This window comes from Rhinolophus sinicus, chromosome 3 (assembly GCF_057876585.1).
Source record: "Rhinolophus sinicus isolate RSI-liver-muscle chromosome 3, RSI-T2T, whole genome shotgun sequence".
Lineage (NCBI taxonomy): Eukaryota > Metazoa > Chordata > Mammalia > Chiroptera > Rhinolophidae > Rhinolophus > Rhinolophus sinicus.
This window is the reverse complement of record NC_142503.1, coordinates 35,871,448-35,894,906: the sequence shown is the minus strand read 5'-3', so window position 1 is coordinate 35,894,906 and position 23,459 is coordinate 35,871,448. Positions and strand designations below refer to the sequence as shown.

The 23,459-nt window shown below is 38.0% G+C and overlaps 1 protein-coding gene across 5 annotated transcripts in view; it reads right to left on the bottom strand.

Annotated features, from left to right (window-relative positions):
- Positions 1-10,859, bottom strand: part of GPBP1 (GC-rich promoter binding protein 1) — a 70,163-nt gene extending 59,304 nt beyond the window's left edge. Inside the window, exons 1-2 of one of the 5 annotated variants that reach the window (XM_019743319.3) lie at positions 10,062-10,859; positions 7,883-8,836 (exon numbers count right to left, since the gene is read on the bottom strand). The gene's annotated coding sequence lies outside the window, so the exon portion shown is untranslated. Of the gene's footprint in view, positions 1-7,868; positions 8,837-10,061 lie in introns of those variants that run through there. The other 4 variants (XM_019743308.3, XM_074328925.2, XM_074328926.2 and 1 more) reach the window with 4 other exon arrangements.
- Between the last annotated feature and the right edge of the window lie 12,600 nt (positions 10,860-23,459).

The following is a 23,459-nucleotide window of genomic DNA, read 5'->3' as shown; positions in this document are numbered from 1 at the left end:
TTAAATGGGCAAAAGATTTGAACAGACACTTCACCAAAGGACATAAAAACAGATGCTCAGGATCATTATTAAGGAAATACAAATTAAAATCACAATGCAAATTCAAACTATACATCCACTAGAATGATTAAAATTAAGACTGACAACATCAAATACTAGCAAGAACACAGCACTAGAACTATATACAACGTTCACTGCTGATGGGAATACAAAATGGTTCACTTTGTGAAACAGTTTTGGCAGGTTTTAGCAGAATTAAATACACACAATTCATATGACCCTGCAAACCCATTGCTAGGTTATTTCCCAAGAGAAATGAAAACATTCGTTCACAAAAGTCCTGTATGCAAATGCTCACAGAAGCTTTATTCATAATAGACAAACACTGGAAACAATCCAAATATCTAGTAACCAGAGAATGGATAAATATTTATTGCATAGCCATACAACAGAACATAACTATAAAAAAGAATTAGAATACATGCAACGACATGCATGAAAAAAGCCAGAAACAAAAGTCTACACACTGATTCCACATATATATAACTTTCTGGAAAACAATACATGCTACAAAAAACAAGAAACAGATTGATGGTTTCCAGGGACTGGAGGTGAAGAGGGGGGACTATCTGTAAAGGACAAGGTAATTTCTGGGGGCGGGGGAGGGTGATGAAAATGTTCTGTATTTTCATTGTGGTGGGGTTACACAACTGATTTGTCAAAAATCTGCGAACTTGACACTAAAAAGAGTATATTTATTGTATGCATTCCTCAATAAGCCTAATTTAAAAATGGGTTCATACCCCATTTAAAAAATTAGCAGGCAGACATTCACTTAGAAAGACTATTAAAAAGTTAATGTACATTGTAAATAGAGGATTAATAGTGTTTCCCGTATACAGGCAAACCTCGGAGCTAATGTGGATTTGGCTCCGGACCATTGCAATAAAGCGAATTTTGCAATAAAGCGAGTTTTGCAATAAAGTGAGTTGTAATCTTTTGCTGGTGGAGGGTCTTACCTTCAGTTTGTAAAAATGCAGTATTTGTGTACCACACTAAGTGAAGGGCAGTACAACTTATTTTACTTTGCTTTATTATTATTTGCTTTATTATTATGCTTATATTACTTTGACCCTAAATTTACTTTCTCTAGTCTGAGGATTAATAATTCTACAATTTTTCCTCTATATCAAGGACTAAGTCCACTAATCCAAATTGGATGTTGATTTTTACTTTCAATTTATGGTAGAAGGAAACTAGTAATTACTTTTCTTTTGATCATTTCTAGAAATATCATTATCACTACACTAAAGGATAGCTTTAATGTTGGCTAATTGCCCATTCAACTACACCGACAGTAAATATCAGAAAAACAGAGAAAAAGTAATTAATGACTATTATCAACCAGCCATAAGGTACTCTTCTTCCTTAAAAGACAGACGTTCTTAACATTAGATCATTTCTTTTAAGGGGAGCAAATGACTTGTAGAGGGTGTTTTGCAAATTTGTGTGTGAGGGGAGGTGCTTGTCTTGTAGAATGGTCACACCTGTGCTATTACATACTGAAATACATTACATTATAAATGATCTTCCTTGTATTTTTTTTTATTACAGTTGTATACTATCGTGACCTTACGTGCATGGGATATTTTATTTCAGGGTAGTAAAGGGGAAGTACTTGTTATAAAAGTTATGGATCTGACTGGATTTTATACCATTGCTCTATAGCTATGCTGTCCATTATGCCCACGTTATTTATATTTAAACTAAAATTAAATGTAACTTAAAATTCAGTTCCTCATATGCACTAGCTGCATTTCACATGCTCCAAAATGACATACAGCTAATGATTATCACTGTAGACACAGAACATGTCCATCATTTCACAAAGTTCTACTGGACAGCGCTGTTCTACCACCTAGAACACTAAGGAAGTTAGGTATAACAAAAAAATACAAATAAGTGATTTCAAACTCTGGCTCCGCTACTTACTAAGGACGTTGGGTAAATTATTTAATCTCAGACTGAGTTTCTTAAAAACATTAAATGGAAGTAGCACTTATTTCACACAATTAGAAAAAGTACTTTCTAAACTGAGTACTATATAAACACAAGTTATGAAGTGATCCAAAAAGAAACTATAACTGAATGAGATCAAACCCATGTGAAGGGTATATTATAAACAAGTCACAACTGTATCACCACAAGAAAAATAAAATTTAGTTGCTAAAAATAAAATAAATATTTTCTAAGTTCCTGAAAAAGAATAGTATTTTACTTTCCTCCTATCACCTAAAAACTGTTAACTATGAGCGATAATTGGTTGGGCATCTAGGCTCTGCTGCTGATAGGAATAAAAAAAAAGTTGGTGCCACTATGGAAAACATGGTGGTTCCTCATATAATTAAATAGAATTACCACAATCCAGCAATTCCACTCTTAGGTATGCACCACAAAGAATTAAAAACACTGATTCAAACAGGTATTTATTTGTACACACTAGTTCACAGCAGCAGTGTTCACAACAGCCAAAAGGTGGAAGCACCCCAAGTGTCCAACAGCTGACTGGGTAAACAAATGTGGTATAGCACACAATGGATTGCCTTAAAAAGGAGAAAATTCTGACACATGCTACAACACGCATGAACCTCAAGGACATTATGCTAAGTGAAATAAGCCAGTCACAAAAAGACAAATAGCGCATTGACCCTCCTAATATGAGGTACCTAATCAAATTTATAGAAATAGAAATTAGAATGGTGATTGCCAGAGGCTAGGGAGAGAGAGAAATGAGGAGTTAATGTTAATTGGGTACACAGAATTTCAGTTTGGGAAGATGAGAAAAAGATCTGGAGATGGATGGTGGCGATGGTTGCACAACGAGAATGTACTCAATGCCATTGAAAATTACATTCAAAAGTGGCTAAAATGCTAAATTTTATGTTCATTTTACCACAATAAAAAAAAGTTTCCTCATACACAGGTTAGGAGATCAGTGTGAAGGGGGAGAACCATCCCTCTACATCTCATACATTGTCTAGAAAAGTTGAAAGATTTCAATCTTCTAAAATTTAAATTTAGAACATACTTTCTTCTCTAAACTTATAATTGTCCAACTTCCTATTTGTGGGGTGAAAACTTTGGCTAATTATGTTGACAATTACCAGTTGTGAAGAATTACCTCCTATTGTGGTTTTTAATATGCCCACAAATTCTTTTGATAAAAGGTGGAGGAGCCTAACTCCATTCCCCTTGACTGCCAGCTAGATTTAGTAACTTGCTTCTAGTAGTGAAAAAGAATGTGGCAGATGTTACTTCTGAGAATAGGTCAGAAAAGGCACTTCCCTTCTACCTCTTTTCTCAGATCACTTGCTCTGGGAGATGCAGCTGCCATGTTGTAAAGAAACTCAAGCAGTTCAATGGAGAGGTCGACATACGGTAAGGAACTGAGTCCTCCAGTAACAGCCAGCGTCAACCTGCCAGCCCAAAGAGTACATCCTCTTGGAAGGAGATCCTCCAGCCCCAGTCAAACTGTCAAGCGTCTGCAGTCCTCGTCAACATCTTGACTAAGATTTTATGAGAGACCTGGAGGGAACCAGAACCCCTCAGCTAAAACTCCCAAATTTCTGGCCCACAGAAACGATGTGAGATAATAAATATTTATTATTTTTTTAAACTCACTCATTAAAAAAATACATATTTATGTCTACAAAAGCAAACTAATTTCTTTTACTAGTATGCATATGTAAAGAACGATTCCTGACAATTTTTCTTTTTAAGAACTTTTTTAATCTATTTGCAAGTTCTGAGTTTCAAAGGAAACAATCTAAGTAGGATTTTAAACCTTTTATTCTTGCTAAAAATAAAAAAAAGTATATGGGGAAAATTTTAAATATGGTTTTAAAAAATATAATCTGAATGGGGTGGCCTGTTAGCTCAGTTGATTAGAGCGCGGTCCTCTTTAACAAGGTTGCCAGTTCAATCCCCACACGGGCCACTGTGAGCTGCGCCCTCCACAACTAGATTGAAACTACTTGACTTGGAGCTAATGGGTCCTGGAAAAACACACTTAAAATAAGTAAAAGTAATATATATATGTATGTATGTGTGTGCATATATTATATATATATATATATATAATATATGCACACACATACATACATATAAATAAAATCTGAAAACTGAATTAAGGGGTGAAAAATGTAAGACCAAAAACATTGCACTCACCAAGCTGTGAACAGAAAGATGAATCAAGAACAAGAAACTGAGGGAGGCCAGATGGATCAACTGGTTAGAGCCCAAGCTCTCAACAAGGTTGCCACTTAAATTCCCACATGGGATGGTGGGCTGTGCCCCCCTACAACTAAAGATTGAAATGGCAACTGGACTTGGAGCAGAGCTGCGCCCTCCACAACCAGATTGAAGGACAACAACTTGGAGCTGATGGGCCCTGGAGAAACACTCCCTAATAAAATTTAAAAAAAAAAAAAAAACTGAGTGATGCAGAAACTAGCAAATTACCTAAAGGGACAGAGCAAAAGCCTGTAACTGCTGGGTGGGGCAGCTGACAAAAAGGAAAAAAGCAAGCAGGTAAAATGGAAAAAGAAACAGACAGATCCAACCACTAAAGGTTTACCAGTAATTTTAACATTTTGTTTCTCGAGGGTCATACTAAAAGAAATGAACCTGCTCCCCAGAAAAATACATACAAGCATCCCTAAAATTATCAATTTCAGAAAATTCTCAAACTACAGTCCTCATACTCAGCCACGCAGCCCAAAAGAATTCATGTTAGGAACAAACCCGACACATAAGACATTAAACGGGGTTGGGGGGTGAGCTGGGAATGCATCTCTTTCCACCAACCTACTTTACCTAAATACTAGTATGCCAAATACATGCCCCTAAAGGCTGCTAAAAGTAACAAAATCAAGAGCTAGCTATAGTTTAGATTCTCTGGCCAAAAGAGAGCGACTATGAGAAGAGATGTGGAACTAAAGGCCAAAAGATGAGTTTAATAGATTACTACTCCCTCAGTCAAGGACCAAGCTAGAATAATAAATGAAATGGGGAGGCATGCATGGCATGAATGGTATTTCAGGTAATGCCATTAACAGAAACAAGAGATAGAAGCAAATTTCAGAGACTACGATACGATAAATTCTGCTTTGACATGTAAAATTAAGCAAGATCTTAAAATACTGGAATTAAAACTTTATACCTATATTACACTTCACAATTAACAAAAATCCTTCAAATACATTACTTCCATCAGTTTTATGAGGAACTAAGGCCAAAACAAGTTAGGCCCTTTTCTAGATATTCCAAATACTAAAACCAAAAATCTTTCTAACTCCCAGCCATTACCTGTTTTCTACATCACCACCCTTACCTAAACATTTTTATTCAAAATTAAACAGAAAAGGTGGTTGGATCAAACACAATTAGATAATAATCTGGCCTGGGTTTAGGTTCTATCCTCATTTGCTAATTTTACTTTCAGACTAGGGGTTCCCATCCGTATTCCCTTCTGTAACTCTCTAAATTTTATTTTCTTTCTGTTCATTCATATTCTTTCCCTATTATTTCCGATTCCTATTATTTCCCAATTATTCCCCTTTCCTCAATTCTGAAGTGTCAGCAGCTCTAAGCACAAAAATTCGTGTATTAATTTCAGTTCAAAAACAGAAAAAGCAAAACAAAGCTAACATGCTTCATACCTGTGTAAAGAGGTGCTGGATGTGATCTGAATATAATCTGACACATTTTAATTTTTACCTAACCAAATATCACTCAAATAGTTACTAACAAACAGCAAAACCAACAAGTTTCTATCCTTCAGCTTGTCTCCAAGCTCCACTAGTAATCAGTACTAACCAAAGAGAAACCGTATATGAAAAAAAACCACAAATATCAGGGATAATGTTCAAATAAAATGAGTTAATAAAGTAAAATCCACAAAGCAGTGCACGACATAGTGATTAAGAGTATGGGGCTTGACGATTTGGTTCAGATTCCTACCTAACCTTAATCCTAACAAAATTAACCTTCTCCCAATCTTAGTCTCTGCTAAATCTTAATTTCCTCACCTATATCACTGTTAACTGTAATAGTACTTCCCTCGTAGGATTATTATAAGTTTTAAAATATACCAAGTAAAGTACACATTAAAATACATGACACAATCATCACATAAATGGAGTCATTATTATTATTTTTAGACCTATAGTTTAGGGACAGGAGAAAAATATGGGAGAAGGGGAGATAAAGAGGAGAACTAGAGGTACTTATGGGGGGCAACTGTTCCAATTACTACTGGTACTATATATTTCAATGCCAAGAAAATAATATATATCGGAACATTCAAGTAAATCTGTTCTTGAACAATTGCAGTAAGCAAAGCTCACGAATATTCTATTCAAGGATTAAAGTTAATTGTTAAAAACTGGTCTCTGGAGTCATCTTTATCTTGATACTGCTTGTGGTAATAACATCAACAGGAGCAATTTAAAGAAAAATAATCAAAAATAATAAATATTACGTGGTTCTTTTCTATGAATAAAGATCGATCATTTCTATTTCAACTTATCACATTTAAAATGCATATTCTTAGATAAATAACTTTAAAAGCCATTGAGAAATATGTAATATACAGACTCCCGAAGCAAGGGGCAGAGGAGAATGCCCTCACATTTTTATATAAATCAAAGTGGAAACTCAATTTAAAGTACTACACACAGTTCTGACAGAAAAACACAACTAACCTATCTTAACAGAATTACTGAACATTCTAATCTCAGTTTTAGATCAGAAAATAAATGTTATATACACATATCTAAATACCTACAGTCTTTTGGATTCTACTACCTTCTCTGCTCTAAGTAAGTGAAGAGGATTCTACAGTATAGCGAAAACAAAAACAAAAACAAAAAAAAAAAGCTGTTTCAAAATAATGAGCAACTGACACGTTATCAGGCCATCCTGGCAAAGTGTTCGAAAGTTACGTTTTATCTCAGGTAATTAAATAAACTCTAATTTTAGCCACGTTGATGTATTCACTAACAGTAAGTCCTTAAAAAATAAATTTTAATGAATTTTTTTTTAAAACATTTTACTGAATGCCTATGATTCACTGAAAAAATGTAGTAACTAATGGCAATTAAAAATACCATTCAATCCAGAAAAATACAATTATTATTAAAAGAATTCATTTGCCAAAAGGATTTCTATTAATTACAGCAATTAATATTCACTATTTTAAAAAGCTTTGTTTATAAACTTAAGGCATCATAAGCTTCCTAGGAGAAAAAAGTACACTCATTTTTTAAGTTAGTCTGAAACTTGTTAATCCATCTTGCTCAGTTCCTCTCAGTTTCTGTTCCTAGTAATGACTTGGCTTTTTGGAATTGAGATCTTAAGGAATAATTTGAAATATAAAACCACTTCTACAAATTGTTTCAAAAATTTAATTTCTATGATGGATTAAAATGTTAGCAACAGTTATGCCTTAAAACAAGCCACTTCATGAAATTATCAGATTAAAAACCAAGCACTATAATTTGTTTCAAACATTAAATAATCTGTTGGGTTTTTTCCTACCAATCTAAGAATCCATAAAGCCGAAGATGAATAATGACCATATAGACTTTTTTACTTTAGGAGCACAAAAACTTAAAATTTGGACTGTTTGATCTGCAATGTTCTTAAATTTTAACTCTTTCTGCATTTAAATTTACTTAAGTTGTTTTCAGACTGTCCAGGAATCTGAAGCCAAGCAATATTACTGCAAGAAACTGAAAGGCTTCCAAGAATAACATAGGATAAACTTGACTCATTACATTTTACAAATGATCATTTGATTTGCTCACCATATAGTACTTACAAATTCCAACAGGACTGCACAGGAAGGTGTTGAGTTTTTCTCTGTTATCTTTACGTTTTCCAGTTTGTTTTTTTATTTTGTATCCTCTGAAATAAAATCCAAGTTCTTCGAAGATACTCAAGCTATGACTATTTGACATAGAGTTACTTCAAGTCAGCTACCCATACTTCTGTTTTAAAGTTTTCATATGGCTATCTCCAGAATTAGCCAAGTTCCTTAGATTTAAGATTATAAAGTCTTTATTATTCCATGAACTTGTCACTGTTGTACTTATCCACTCCAGATGAAATATCCAATTTATGAGCCAAAAAGCAAAGACAAAAAGAAAATTTCACATCTGAAGAGCATTCCTAAACATCAGCATATACAGAGACACATAGCTATCTCAATACTACCATGCTGCTGGGAAACTGCAACATCTTAAATTTCCCCGTAAATAAAAGATAAAAGGAAAAAAACTCTGTATTCTTTCGATGTCTTCATTTAGAAAAGTTGCCTCACTGTGACATGAATAGGGCTGAGGTCAAAAATTCCTAAAACTTTCAATAAAGGTAAAAATAAATTGCCATGAAACTTCAGCAATATTTAAACAGTAATCTGAAACTGCTGAAACTACTCAGTACACAAATCAAACATATCTTACAGTTTTGGCTGAAGAACACTAACAAGAGGGGAGGAGTTGGGGAAAGGCAAAAATACCACCAGCTGAGATACTTTAAACCAGGTATATCATCCGTTTGAACCAAAATACTAAAAATGACTATGTTTCTTTTTAAGTAGCTTGTAGAACTGTTCACTACTATGAATTCACTTCAGAGATGATTCTTGACAATTTTAATAAACTTCTGGGGCAAAATTATCCAAAAACATTGTAATTCCAAAATGGCCACTTGAAATATCCGGGGCCTTTTACACAAAACCTAGATGATCTTCATATCTGAGTAATTCGATCACCTGTAAAAGTCATAAAAAACAAATACAAATTACACACTGAGTTTTAATTTTGAACTAAAAATTAATCCCCATCTTAAAGAGTCAACCTCTGGAGAGAAATTCACTTCTATATACTACTACTTGGGTCTGAAAAACAGCTATGCCCAAGCAGGACCCAAAAAGTCTACTGTAAGAAAAGGGCTTCAGAATAGGGGTGGAGGAGGGATGTTATGGGAGGCCAAGTATTCATTTCAACTGGGAAACGGGTGCGGATAAAATACAGGGGATTATATAAGCAAACATTCAAACCTTGTTATACTTTTTAAGTAGATATTAAAACTATGAAACTGGCACACAATCTTATGAAAGGTCTCTATTCAATGTACCAAGGAAAATGAAGACAGGTGTGGTGCCACCAAACATTAGCAGATGAAACTTAAGAGAATGAGGGATATAAAGAGAAAGACGCTCCCTCCAAATTAGAATGTCTAAAAGAGGCACATTTTCCCACACTAAGGGCAGAAGTAGGTGGATGAGAAATGGGGCAAGAACATTCCTTAAATTTGCCTGAGGGTAAGACTTCACCAGCTTCCGAGTGCAGCAGGATGAAGGTGTCGGCTCCCATTTCTTTCAATTAAGAAAACAGGTTTCTCCCAACACTGAGGGAGTGGAAGGTACCGAGCTTTCTCGTAAACCACGTTAAGAGTGGCTCTCTCCAAAAACAGAACAGGACCCCTCAGGACCCCACAGGGCTCGGAGGGGCAAGGCAGCAGCACTCGACTCAAAACAGCTAGTGCCACGGACCTGGGAGAGGCGGGCAGAGCGGGCGCGCTACTGAAGAAACAACCCAAGGCCACAACTCGGCCTCGATTCCCTCAGCCCTCGTAGAGGGGTAGTGGTGCCAAAGGAGGCGGGCGTGTGCGCGAGGTAGAAGGAAGACCGAACACGGAGGGCGTCGGACCCGTTCCCAACCTCCGCCAAACACCCCCAGCCGCCAAGGCTAAGCCACCCACCTCCTCCCCACAACCGCCACCTCCGCTCCACCCGGGCCGAGGCAACACCTAAAGGGGCCTCCCGGTGCCGTCCTTCCCTCTGTCTCCTTGCTCTCCGCTCCCCTCCCCCAGGTCCGCGGGCAGCCCATACCTCGCGCCGCCAACGCCGCTCTAGACCCCTCAAACCCCAACGCCGACACGGGCACCCCCCTCCTCCCCCAGACTCCGGCGCGAAGCACAGAGGACGATGTTACCTTCTGCCACACGAGAAGTGCCCCTGGCCTGGGGGTGCCGCTGCGCTCGATCCCGAGAGGAGGTTTTCGGTACTTTGAATAATCCCCCTTTGCCGCTTTTCCCTCCCCCACAACCAGTCTCAGTCCCAAAATGGCGCCGACCCGATCCGCAATGTTCTGGGCCAAGTCTCGCGAGATGGTGGAAGGCGAGGCGGGGAAGGAACTAAAGAGGTTGAGGAGAAGGGGGAGGAAAGGCGGGGCGACGAAAAGAAGGAGGGAGAAAGGGTGTGTGGTAGTAGAAGCGGTGCGAACAAACCTACTGGGCGGGGCAGCAAGGAGGAGCGCCTCCACCAGAGAACCTTCTGGCCCAGGCAACCGCTCACGCCCCGGCCAAAGAAGCTCCACCCTCTACGTAGGGCGGCTGGCGGGAGGGGATGAGGGCGGGGTTATGCATGGAGGCGGGGCTCCGAGGAGGCACAGGAGGCCAGGACGCGCGGGGGGCGGTGGCTCCGCGCGGTGACGTCAGGAGCAGCTGGAGTCGGGGATTACCCCCTGCTGCTGACGTGAGGATGGTGAACAATCGGGAAAGTTCGGTGGAAGGGGGAATTCCCCGCCGCTCCCACAGGAGCCCCTCCTCCCTCCCTTCTCCCCCAGCCCCGGGCCGCCCCGGAGCTTGAAATGGTGGGGTTGCCCGAAGGGCGGGAGGGGAGGGCTGCTCCGGGAGGCAGCCGCGCGGGCCTCAGTGGCGCGCGCCGCGGCGTCTTCCCTGACTCCGAGATGCCGCGGCGCGCGCCGCTCGCCAAGTACCGCGCTCGGGCCTGGGCAGACGGGAGATCACATGCTCGCCTCTACACAGCCCTGGGCGGGCGGAGCGCTAGCCGTGCTGGCGCCGGGCTAATTGGGCGCCCTGAAGCACTGGACCCACCGTCGTATGCAAATACGAGAGTGTGTCGGACATAAATAATATATATACGGGAGGCCAGTAGCTGAGGGATCGAGACTCGCTCGTTGGGAACTAAGCCCAGATTCTCAAAAGGATAAATATGGCTGCTGGATATAATCGTGCTAATTATCATTTTTTATTTGTATTAAATCCACAGTAGGTGACAATTATTTCAACAACGTCTCAGTCTCACACAGCCCAGGCGATTTTTTTAAATGAATTTTGTAGTTACAGTCCTCTGATTGCGACACCTTTTCGCACTATAACTGAAGTCTCCCTTTAAAACCTGTGAAGTTAGCCTTCCAAAAGGAAGAAAAGTAGCTACGTATATGTGCTGAGAGGGAATGTGAGGGGGAGGGTTTCTTAAAGAGGGAAAATGCAGAAAATAAAAAGTACTTGGCTCTTTGCTCTCCCCCAAGCCACAAAAGTTTCATAAACAGAAACTTTATGATCCTTTTACTTGCATTATGGGGTTTGCAGTTTAATGGACTACTAAAAGCTCCTTGAAAGAATGGTTGAATTTACATAAACTCACCAAAAATTACACCTCCCAATCTTATTTTAGTCGTCATGGGAGGTGGACACTTTGGCTGAGTGCGAAGAAAAGAGAAGTAACACTTGCTGAATGCCTTGTCCTTGCCAGGCACTTCTTTAATCCTAAATCAATTTCTGAAGTGGGTGTTACTTTCCTCATTTTGCAGATGAGGAAATTGGTCAAGTCAAGTAATGTCCTTGAGGTGGTTACCTACCTAACATGCATGTTGGGTGCCACAATTTTGCTGTACCAGACAAACTCAAGTATGTTTGGGTCTTAATCCCCTTACTTTCAACCGCACCACATTGCTTCTGTAGAAGTTACTTAAGTATTGGGACAGGACCTACTTCTGCTTCTATTTCTAAGCAAGATATTAATTAAAGAAACAAAGGAAAATATTGTTAATTTGAGCACATACAAATAGTGCTCTTCTTATGGCAAAAAACATAAAGTTAAAAAACAAATACTGCAGTGAAATGGAGAAACAATTGTAACATGTATGACATTTTAATATTTAATTAGATATACTTGGTTACTATTCTTAATATCTAATGTTTGATTTACATAATAAGTATATCAAGAGCTTTTATAAATCATTAAGAAAAAACAACTTTTAAAAAGTAACAGGACATGAACAAGCTAGTCATGTATTTGTCAATAATTATACGAAAAGATGCTCTACCTTACTCGAAATCAGAAAAAAATTAAAATAAAACTAACGATATACCACCTTTTAACCTAGCCAATTGGCAAAGACTTAAAAAGAATAAAACCTAGATGAAGGTATAAGGAATAGGCATTTGCATTATTCATATCAAGAATCAAAATCTGTATAGCTTTTCTGGAATATAGTGTGGCTTTCATTTAAAACAAAAGTCATTAAAATAAGATACCCTTTGCCCAGCTATTCTATATCTTAGAATTTATTTTAATAAAATAATAGGAAAGGTGTCCAACAATTTATAAAGATACTCATTGATAAATTGCTTACAACTACAAAAAAATTGGAAACAATCCAAATGCCTATAAATAAAGGCACTAAGTACATAAATAAATTATGGTACATCTATAGATAGACTATGAAGCCATTAAAAATGATGATGTACTTTTTTGTAAGGAAAAAAAAGTCACATGAAAAGATGTTCACAGAACACCGTTAAGAAAAATATGAGGAAAAAAAAGCTAGAAGAAAAAAATAAGAGGTAGGTTACAAAACTGTCTATATAATGTCCTATTTTTGTCAAATAAAAAGTATATGTCAAAACGAAGTCTGAATAGGTACAAAAAAATGTTACCAATGCTTATTTCTAGGTGGCAGAATAATAGAGGATCTTTATTCTTTACACCTGTTAAGGGCGTATGTTACTTTTCTAATTAAATACAAGAAACTGTCTCCAACCAGTAACATGTTTTCCCTTAATTTGTTTTAATTCATTTAGTGAAATCTAAAACAAGGATTTATCATATAATAGATTCTTTTATTAATGAGCATAACATTTTGGTAGTTTGAAAGAAGAGGACATTTTTTTAGCCAAACTCATTTGCAAGAATTTTTAATTAAAGAAGATAGTTTGATAAGTCTTTCAATGTTTTATAGATATTAGCCACAAAGAGATTACATAACTTGCTCCAAAATAATGTTAGCCCACATATACATTGCTGTATTCATTTCCAACTTATTTGTAAAAGTGAAAAGCAGAAAACCTAAATATCTACCTAAATATGTACTTTAAAAAGTAATAGACACCTGAAACTAACAAAGAAAGAAAAAGGATAGAGTACTATGCAGCTGTTGAAAAAGAGTAAGGTAGACAAATACATACTAACATGCGAAGATGTTCAGTATGTTTCTAAGAGACAAAAGAATGTGGTAAAACACTATCTAGCATCATTATTGTTATTTTTTAAGTGCATATTTATATAGAAATAGACAATGCCTAAAGAATAACTTTAATATTCATCAAATCAGGGTGGGGTTTTTTTTGTGTGTTTTTTTCTTTTTTTTTCCGAAGGGTTATTTTTTTAATACACTGCTGTTCTATTGAAATATAGTATTTTAGAATAATTTAATGTTTAAAACTTACTTGCCCAAAAATCTGCAACAATTGAGGAGCAGAATAAAATATTTGTATAGGAAAGCTTGACTCAAAATTATATCCAGTGTCCATTTTCCATGTTCCCATTGTATGGTCCTGTGCTTAGCTCTATGATTAATTATCTACCATTTTATCTCTACCTTGATCCTGAAAAGCTGTCCAGGACCTTCCTTACTGTTCCTCCTACATCTGTAATAACACTAGATTGTAATTGCCAATTTGTTTACTTGCCTCTACCACTGGTCTAAAAGATCCTTGAGAATAGTGACTATGTCTTCTATTTATTCACAGCAACTAGTGCAGTTTCAGCAATGGTGTAAATTCTCCAGTATTTGTTAAATACATGACTTCCCCACCTTTAGTCTGTTTTAGCCATGCACTACCTGCAGTTCTCAGAGTTTCCCTTGTTCTTGATCATTCTGTGCAAATATTATTCCCTTTATAGATTGCCTTTCTCCTCCCCAGTCTCTAGTTTGCAAATTTGTATTCTTCTCCCCACAGACCCTATTCAAATAACAAGTGAACAACAATCAGGTAAAGCTCAGAACTTCCTTCCTTGAACTTTGACATGGATGTACACTCACTTTTATTACTATTTGTTCTCCTTTCAGCTCCCTTGTCTAGAAGGTGAGACCCTGGTCAGGGACACTGTTCTATTCATCCCCTGCCTCTAAACCAATGCTCAGCCCATAGAAGGTCCTCAGTGATTATGACTGGCTGGCTGGATGACTGAAGCATCCAAAACCCATTCAGCTCCGGTTCCCATGCACCAGCACAGCCTGACCAGCCTCTGAGGTCACTGACAAGGTGCAGAAGTTCTCTCTTATTCTCTGTTCACTGGCAATTGTGGTCCTGCTATTACACTCATGGTTCACAGAGAATCCGAGCTGAGGATCAAATACATCACTTGGAGAAAATCAGAACTCACACAGCCTTTCTCCTTGGTATAATCACAAATATTTGCACACCCCTCTTTCTTTCTGGCAAGTTTCACGGTTTTGTGCTGATTCTTTTAAAGGAGTCAATAATTTCAAAAAGGAGAGCCCATGCCTATTTTATTTACTGCTGTGTCCCCAATGCCTGGAACAATACTGGACACAGAATAGGTATTCCATATATGCTACCTGGATGAATAAAGGACTGGATAGTGAAAAAACATTTTGAAGAGAAATGTTTATATTCGTTTTTTATTTTGTATGTTCTAAAATTCCCCATATTTAAAACTATTTTATCTGTGTTCCGTTTTAAGAATAGCATAACATTTGATTTCTTAATTTAAAACATTTTATGCTAGTCCTTATGATCTCTGTATTTTAACACAATAAGAATGGTTACTATTTTGAGCCACTTTTCTAACCTGCCTTCCCCTAGAAAAGTTTCCTGATCCTATTACGTTCTGCTCAATTTAACCTATAATTATAAATTTAAATTTACCAAGCATGTTCTTCTTTTTGATGAGTTTTTAAATTGTACCTAGAACTAATTACTGAAGAATTGACCACTTAGTTCTTAATCAAAACAAATTAGTTGGCAGCTATTCCTCCAGGCTCCAGTTATGGGTGGCCCAGTTTCCCTAATTGGCACTTGGATCTCTCTGCTCCTCCTTCTGTACTAGGAGGTCTGGAGGAACCCCATTAGCATGAGTACAGTTGCCAGGAAAATTTTTTAAATGTTCTTCCCAATATGGGGCTTCCGAAACACATCCTCTTTTTGTATGGCACTTATAATTCATACCTACAGCAGGAATATAAACATCTAAATTATTGTAGATAAGGTGAAGAGTACAGTTAGTAGTGTTTTAAAAGGATCTGTGGTCTATTTCAATATGTGGAATGCTCTATTAATTCTGGAAATGGAATACCAGGAACCCTAGAGGTGTAATTGCCTCCACCCCCGTCCCTTGTTACAGACTGGGTAACATAAGGAGAAACTGAGTCCAGAGCTAGACCTCTTTGCTACTTCTTGATTCTAGGTACAATAAACTTAGGAGACACTACTCAGAAATATCTCGTTGGTGGAATTTCCTAGTATTTATCCTCTTAGGTTTCCAAGTTCATTCTCCACTTTTGACTCTGGATACCCTTTTTATGACAGGAAATCCATTGTGCACATTAGTAACTTTATTGAATCAGGAGCTTTCCAGTGCCACTGAGTGGCAACCCCTCCAAACAATTCTGCTTAAATGCATTAATGCCTCTCACAACACTGAGCCTAATTGCCTAGTGAGCATATAGGGACACAAGCTAAATGGCATGATCAAACCCAATCAAAGGATATCAGACATGGAAGTAAAACTGAAGATGTGTCATTGTAATACCTAGTATTAAGTCTTTTAGTTTCAGGGTTAGAGTAATCATAGATCATTTCACCTTTACTGAGACTAGAAACTATGTTCACACTATCTGGCTTTTGTTAAAATTTATAGAAATTAATACCGTAATAGTTTATGTTATGATAGTGTCTTTGATTATAGTTTTACCTTTTCTTCCTTTTTAATTATGAAAATAATACAAGCTTTTTATAAAAATATAAATAATACAAAAGTGTATAAATTAGAAACAAAATCCTATTGTACTTCCAGAGTTAAACTTTTGTTTGTTGTGATCCTTCTAGATTTTTTTCCTATGCATATATATGTCATACACGCCATATGTATTTTAATAAAATTGGTCTATGCATACTAGTCTGCAATCTGTTTTTGCAGCTTAATAATGTATAGACATCTTTCCATGTCAGTACACTTCGCACTAACTTATTTTTAAGAATTGTGTAATGATTGAAATAATTTACCTTATATTATTTAACTAGTACCTTCTGGAAGGACTTTTATGTTGTATGTAATTTTTCCCCCTATAAACCATATAGCAATGAATGTTTGTGAATTTAGAGAGTGTGTTTGGAAAGGAAGGAGAGGGAAGTGGTGGAAAAATTATGGTAATATGCCAGTGGGTGAATCATTGAGCCAAGGATGGTAGTTTAAGAGGAAGATTTGGCAAGATAACATTATTTATTGAGCACTTATGATGAACTAGGTCCTAGTTAGATGTGATTTATGCTGCCATTTCTCTTAATAGTGTTACTATTTTTACGTTAATAGATTCAGATTAATCTGGATTCTACATGGTGGAAACAGCACAGGCTTTGGAGTTAGACCTGGGCTTGAATACTAGTTCAGTTCCATTCAGATTTATTTTATATTAGGTGCTGTTCCTGTGCTATCTGTTGAGGATACAGAAATTATTAAGACATAATTTGTCCTCTAAATTCTTACAGCTTGAGGAATAAAACTGGCATTATATCTATTTTGTTCACGGCTGTGCCCTCCAGTGTCTAGACCAAGTGCCTAGCAATAGTAACCACTCAATATTTGCCACGGGAATGAATTTTAAGACTTTGTGCCAAGTGCTACCTTAGTAGAGGCATGTACAGAATGCTATGAAGTGTCTGTCCGGAAGCAGCCTTTAAAAAACAGTCTGGCGAGTTGAACAGAAATCCAGGAGGGAAGGGCCTTCTAGTTAGAAGCTGTTGCACAACCAGAGGTGCAAGGATGAAAATAAGCCAGAGCAAGGCATTTCCAAAGCTGTGAAAAGAAGCGACTGCCACCACGCAGACTTCTGGGAACAGAGAGGGCTGCAAAACAATACAGAGACCACCTCACAGGGCCTTGAGCCTGTGCTAGGGAGATTGGGTGTTTATCCTCAAGGCTTTGGAGGGTCTTTTATTTTAAGCACAAGAAAGATGTGATTGGATTCGTACTTTACAAAGGACCTTCTTGTTGTGATCCTTTAGAGAAGAGATTAGGACAATGAAACTCCAGGAAGAGAAAAAAGCTAAAAAGGTTGTTGTAGTAATCTAGGTGAAAGATGATAGTGGCCGAGACCTCACTGGCCATCTTCTGGTTTTTCCTAGACAACGAGATTCTCCTCCATGAGGTCTAATACACCACAACCGAGTGAAGGATCATCTCATAAACTGTTCCTTTGGCAGAAACACATTTGCTCTCCCACTTTCTGTCACCAGTTCCTACAAGCTTCCAAGTCTCAGCCTAAATGTCACTTCTTTAGGCAGCTTTCCCTGACCCCCTAACATTCCCTGTACTCTCCCTTATAGCCCTATCATAATTATAAACAGTCATTTATATGATTATGTGTTTTGATGTATGCCTTACCCACTGGACTCTATATTTCATGAGGAATTAAGTGAGTGAATTAAGTGAACGGGCAGGGAGAGAACAGATTCAAGAGTGGATAAAAGAAAATGTTTTCTTTAAATGTTTGTGATCAGGCCAGGAAAAAGTCAGTGATTACACCTGGATTCTAATTTGGTCACTTGGGTGGATGTTGCTGGCATTCCCTCAGTTAGGAAACCGAGGCAGAAACAGTTAAGTGGAAGATGGAAATCACAAGTTCAGTCTGGGACATGTAGGGGGTAGGAATCTCAGCCTACAAACTTAAGTGGGCAAGAAATACAATTCAGCTAAGTTTCCATAATAAGCTCTACATCCCAGTGTTAACCTTAGTCATCTCCAGCGCTCGCTCCAGTAACAGCTAAGGCTACTGATGATCTTGGTCAGAAATATGCTCCTTCACTCCTAGAGTTACTTTGCATCTGTTATATTTATGTCTTTCTCCCCTTGGTTTTCTTTTCTTTTTCTTTCTAATTTTCTCTCTTTCCAGGCCATCAAATTGCTAAAGCAAAGTTTGTCACAGCTGTTTGACATGTGTATCATGATTCCAACAGAAGTAAATGTGCTTGTAAATCTGAGCATGAGTGATTTGCATTAGAAATAATGAGATGATTTCTAATAGAAAGAAATGTATTTAATATTGGACTAGATAACAGATTAGTTTGGGAAGTTACCATCTTTTAAATCATCAAACTTGGAAGGAGTTTAAAGTGGAGACCTTTTTGGGGTGAGGGCAAGGGAGTGGCTGACCAACAGTTCTTTCCCTCTTTTCTGAAAACAGAATGCTGGTTTCTTGAGGGAATCCATATTCTGTGTAGTATGAGTGGGACTGACCCCAACCCATTACTCATTCGCCCCTGCACACTCAGTTCCTAGTGTGGTCATGTGTCCTAGACCTGCCTTAGAATACTATCTCCATGGCCACAGTATTGATTTGGGCACCTGACTCAAGCTGGGCCATCAGAACTTTCTCTGAGACTTTTCTATGAATGCTATCAGGAAGACGTTCCCTTTCCACTGGGATTACTAAAATGGAAAGTGTGTAAGTTTGAAATTTCCAGCGTAAAAACTCTGAAATTTCCATCTTGCCTACCATGTAGCTTTAAGAGACAAACATAATCAGAGCTCTAACATTCTTTCAGTCCTTGGATTTAGTCCTTCCTGAAGCAATGACTATCTCTGGACTTCACAGTAATGCAAGCAAATAAATTTCCTTCATTGCTTTACTAGCTTGTCCTGGGTTTCTGTCACTTTCAGTCTAAGGAATACCTATGAATTTAGGGTCTTCATCCTATAAGGTGACTGATACTATGAAGTGTTTTCTTTCAGCCATGATATCCAAAATTGATTGTGAAAGACCTTCAGTTTCTGGTAAAGGAACTGGCCATCTTAAACAACCAATGGGGTAAGTGCAACAATTCTGGTGTTTTTCTCTCTTATTGTGTCAACACTATGGCTAGCCCAAAGAAGAATCAAATTCACTCTATCTATAAATAAGTTTCCCTCTAAAGCAGGATCCCTTTTGTGGAAAATAATTGAAAAGGAAGCAATTTATCCTATCCAATTTACCTCTATCATCCAGGGCAGAAGCTCTTTGCATTTCAGCAGAATGAAACGGTAATCTGAGAAAGACTCTGGGAAGTCTCCTTACAGTTAGTATTCTTTTCTACTGCAAAGGATGAATTCAGCCAAACTTCTAGAAGTGTAAAGTGATATAGGCGAAGGAAGGCAATCACTTTAGAGGGAAAAAGTTGGTGACTCAGAGAAGTGAGAGAACAGTAGAATTGGAATGAGAAAATAAAACTGGATATGAGAGAAAGAAAACTAAAACAGGAAAATAGCCTTAGGATTATCTTTGTTGTTCTTTAACTTGCATACAGAAAATTGATTTACCAATAGCATAATCATTCATTCATTTAAAAAGTAGTTATATGAAGCCTACTTTGACCAAGGCACCAGGCTAAATGCTGAGAATGCTACGAATAAGACACCTGTGACTCCATCTGTATTTATAAAAGTAAAAATTTAATTGTAAGAAGGAAAAAGAAATGAATGTTAAACATCCAATATATTGTGGTGGTGTTCTCCCCACTACCCAAACTCCCTGGCAATGAGCAAAGGGAGAACGGTGCTTAGGCCATCCTTAAAACAATGAAGAGGGAAGCTTGGAGGACATAAGATGCCAGACTCAGGCCCAAAAGTTTCAAGGCTGTGGTGTCCTGCTTTTCTGACAATAGAGCAGACTGTGTTGGGAATGGCCTGTACCCAAATTTTGGTAAGGCAGAGGATTCCTGAGTTACCCATGAGCCAGATGTGGCCTTACTTAGTGAAGGGAGCTAGATTTGACCCCAGAAGAACACCTGGAACGGTGTGATGACTCCAGCAGAGAGGTGGATCATTGGAAACCCCTGAAAATCATCAAAGAGGAACAAAGCTGGACACTAAAGTGGGTAGGACAGATTATCAGTAATACCCTGTTGCAACAGGGAAGAGTCCATTGTGAACCGAACTGAAATGAACTTCAATTTATACAGAGGTGACTGGGCATTTTAAAGGGAGAAAGAGGGACGAGGGAGCAGGGAGAGTAGGGGTTCAGTAGAGTCAAGAAAGTGAAAAATTACAGAAAGCTGGGGAGGGGTTTAGTCCTTGTGAAACCCATCTGCGTTTGTTAACTGGCCCTTATCAAAGTTTGACTTCTACCCTCCCACAGATACCGGGAGACTGAAGCCTATCTTCAAGTGCTGGCTGAAACAAACAGTTCTTTGGGCAGCATTGAATTTTCTCGGGCAGACACTTTAAGGGGGGCTAGGGTCATCCTGGGGATGTGGCCTTGAGCTCTTGGAAACTATGTTAGTATTTGTTCAAGTCTTTATTGGCCAAGGCTGAGGCCTAGTCAAGAAAGGGCTCAGAGGTGCCTGATTAGAGTTAAGGCAAGAAGAGAATCTTTGTCAAAACCAGGGTCCAAGGGAGGCACATATGGCCAGATAGAGAAGCCAACAGGAGCCTACAATATGGTTTTAAGGTTAGGCATTCTCAAAGTGGGAAGGGTTTGCAAAGTATGTAGAAAGGCACTGTGGGAGACAATCAGCATTGTGTAAGACCTTTCTGACCCTTATTCCTGTTTCCTCTCCCCATCCCCACTCTAAATAAAACAGGAGGAGGCAATGCAACCTAAAAATTGAGGGCACGGGAGTAGAAAATAGAGAAGGAACTGACCACTCTCCCCGCCGCCCACCAAAGGTTTAAAGCCTGAAAGTAATTGAGCTTGGTGGAGGGGAGAACTTGAATTGGTGAGAGCTTGGAATATAGGTTATTAGACTGGACTGGCCTTTTTATTATCTAGAATGACAGTAAAAGTACTATGTAAATTGCCCAAGATTTTGTCCTGAGACAAAAAACATTCTAGAAAAAGGGTTTAAATGCACAAGACTGAGAAGGAAAAAGGTTGTTTTCTGTTTGCATCCTATCAAGTCTAGTTTATTTATTAAACTATTTATACACCCTCCTCCATTATCTCATCTTCCAAATATCTCCTAAGAATGAGTCCATTTGCATATGCGAAAGTACATGGTGCTTCTGCAAATATTTATGGTTATCTATAGATGGAAGATCTCCTGGTTTTCATCATCTTCTGAAAGACATCTATTTATTCCGAAGTAAAGAGCTCTCAAACTGAGGCCAGTGGGTCCTAGCTCTACATAGCTACACCCTCCTCCCTTTCATAGTGATAAATCTTTTGTGTTGCCCCCTTACTATAATAAACTGGAATTTATAATGAAATACACAGTTCAATGTGTAAATCAGAGTTTCACTGGAATGCATAATGGAGTAGTCATATGTTCGTAATGTTAAAAAACAAGACAAGAGGCCCAAAATGGAGTCGCTTACGCTAAGCCCCACGTCACCAAACCAAGACTTAACTTATTGTAGTTTTAGTACTCCCAGAAATGTAATCTTAAACCAGTACATCAGGAATCTCCCCTGATCAGCACTAGATCTGCCTGAAAGACTCCTGCCATCATCTAAAAGAAAGTAACTGCAATAACCAATCTGGTTTTTCTTTTGCTTAATATGACTTCCTCGTTCCTACTCCCTTTTGCCTAGAAGTCTTTCATTTTGTACAGCTCCCCAGAGCTCCTTTCTATCGCTAGATTGTATGCGTCTGATTCTAATAATTTTTTGCATAAATAAACTTTAAGTTTTTAATATGCCTCAGTTTATCTTTTAAGAGTTTCCATATGTAGAACCATTGGCTATAAAAGCTACAAATGCAGACTAAAACAACTATATTATATTTATTTAAATAACATTAGCTGAGTGTTAATAACTGTATTATTTTCTAAAATTCTGAATGTACCTTGGTAAAGTTTTCCATAAAAGGAAGTACAATTTTCCTTCAGTTTGTTCAGTACTTGTATTCCTAGCAAATGTAATGTACATAAAAGCCAAGCAAGAAATACTTAGTGTTTATCTTTTAAAAGAAGTTAACATGACTAAATTTTAAAAAATTATTTCTTTTTTCATTTACAGTTGACATTCAGTATTTATATTAGTTTCAGTTGTACAACATAGTGGTTAGACATTTATATTTAACTTGACTAAATTCAAGTTTACTAAATGCTATCTTTGTAACAATCAAAAACACCCTCACCAATTCCCAGATCTCTCTGGGAAGACCCGTCAGTGTTGTTACAGTGTGCTGGTTTGTGAAGGTCACCCACTCCCACTTCTCCCTTAGGCCTTCTCAGTTCCTGCTTGTTCCTCCCTCCTACCTTTCCCGCTACAGGGGAATTCCTGGACTGAAGAGACATCCCTTTACTGTATTTTCTTTCAGAAATGCTAATGAATTAATATCTCTTGATCTGATCATGTAATAAAGCTAAATCTTGATTGAAGTTTGGATGCTCAAAAACTCCCCAAGTTAGTCACGTCCTCAACTACTCTTTTGGAGTGATTTTGTTTTTAGAGAATTATCTCTCTATTTTTGGGGACTCTCCTGTAGAAAATCCCCAAACCATACTGACTGGCCCTATTACAAATTTACAAGTCTCCCATCTCAGGGCTCTGTGACTTTTCTTAGGTCAGCTTCTCCCATTTCCCTCAGCACTGATCCCCAATCCTTACCACTTTCTTTAAGCCTTCTAACCAATCCATCACACCAGCTGAAAAACTCAGTTCCTACCTCACTGAAATAATTAAAGTTATACAATCCTTCCATTTCCTTGTCTCTCTCACTAGCCAAAACAACTTTCTATAGCAGCATGTATCCTAGCACCTCGTTAAGAAGGAAAAATAACAGAGACACAAGATGGAGTGCTGAATGAATTTTTACTGCCAAGCAGGGGGATCCCAATTCAGCTGAGTCTGGCTTCTAGGGGATGAGTTTTGGGAAGAGAGAAAATGGAGTAGTATTTTTAAAGCCAAAAAAACCACAAACATCTCTATCCTGTATTAGGAAAGTGTTGCTGTGAGCAAGCACTGGGCAGGGCTGATAGGGCTCCTCTGCATTTTGTCGGGTTCCTGCCTCAGGACCATAACTTCCAGCTGCCTGTTGATATATAAAATGTCCAAACCTGTACCGAATTTTTTATTTGAGCCAAACTGGTCACATGCCAGGAAGCAAGATCTCAAAGGCTCTGGAGAAGGGTGTTTTGCAAGG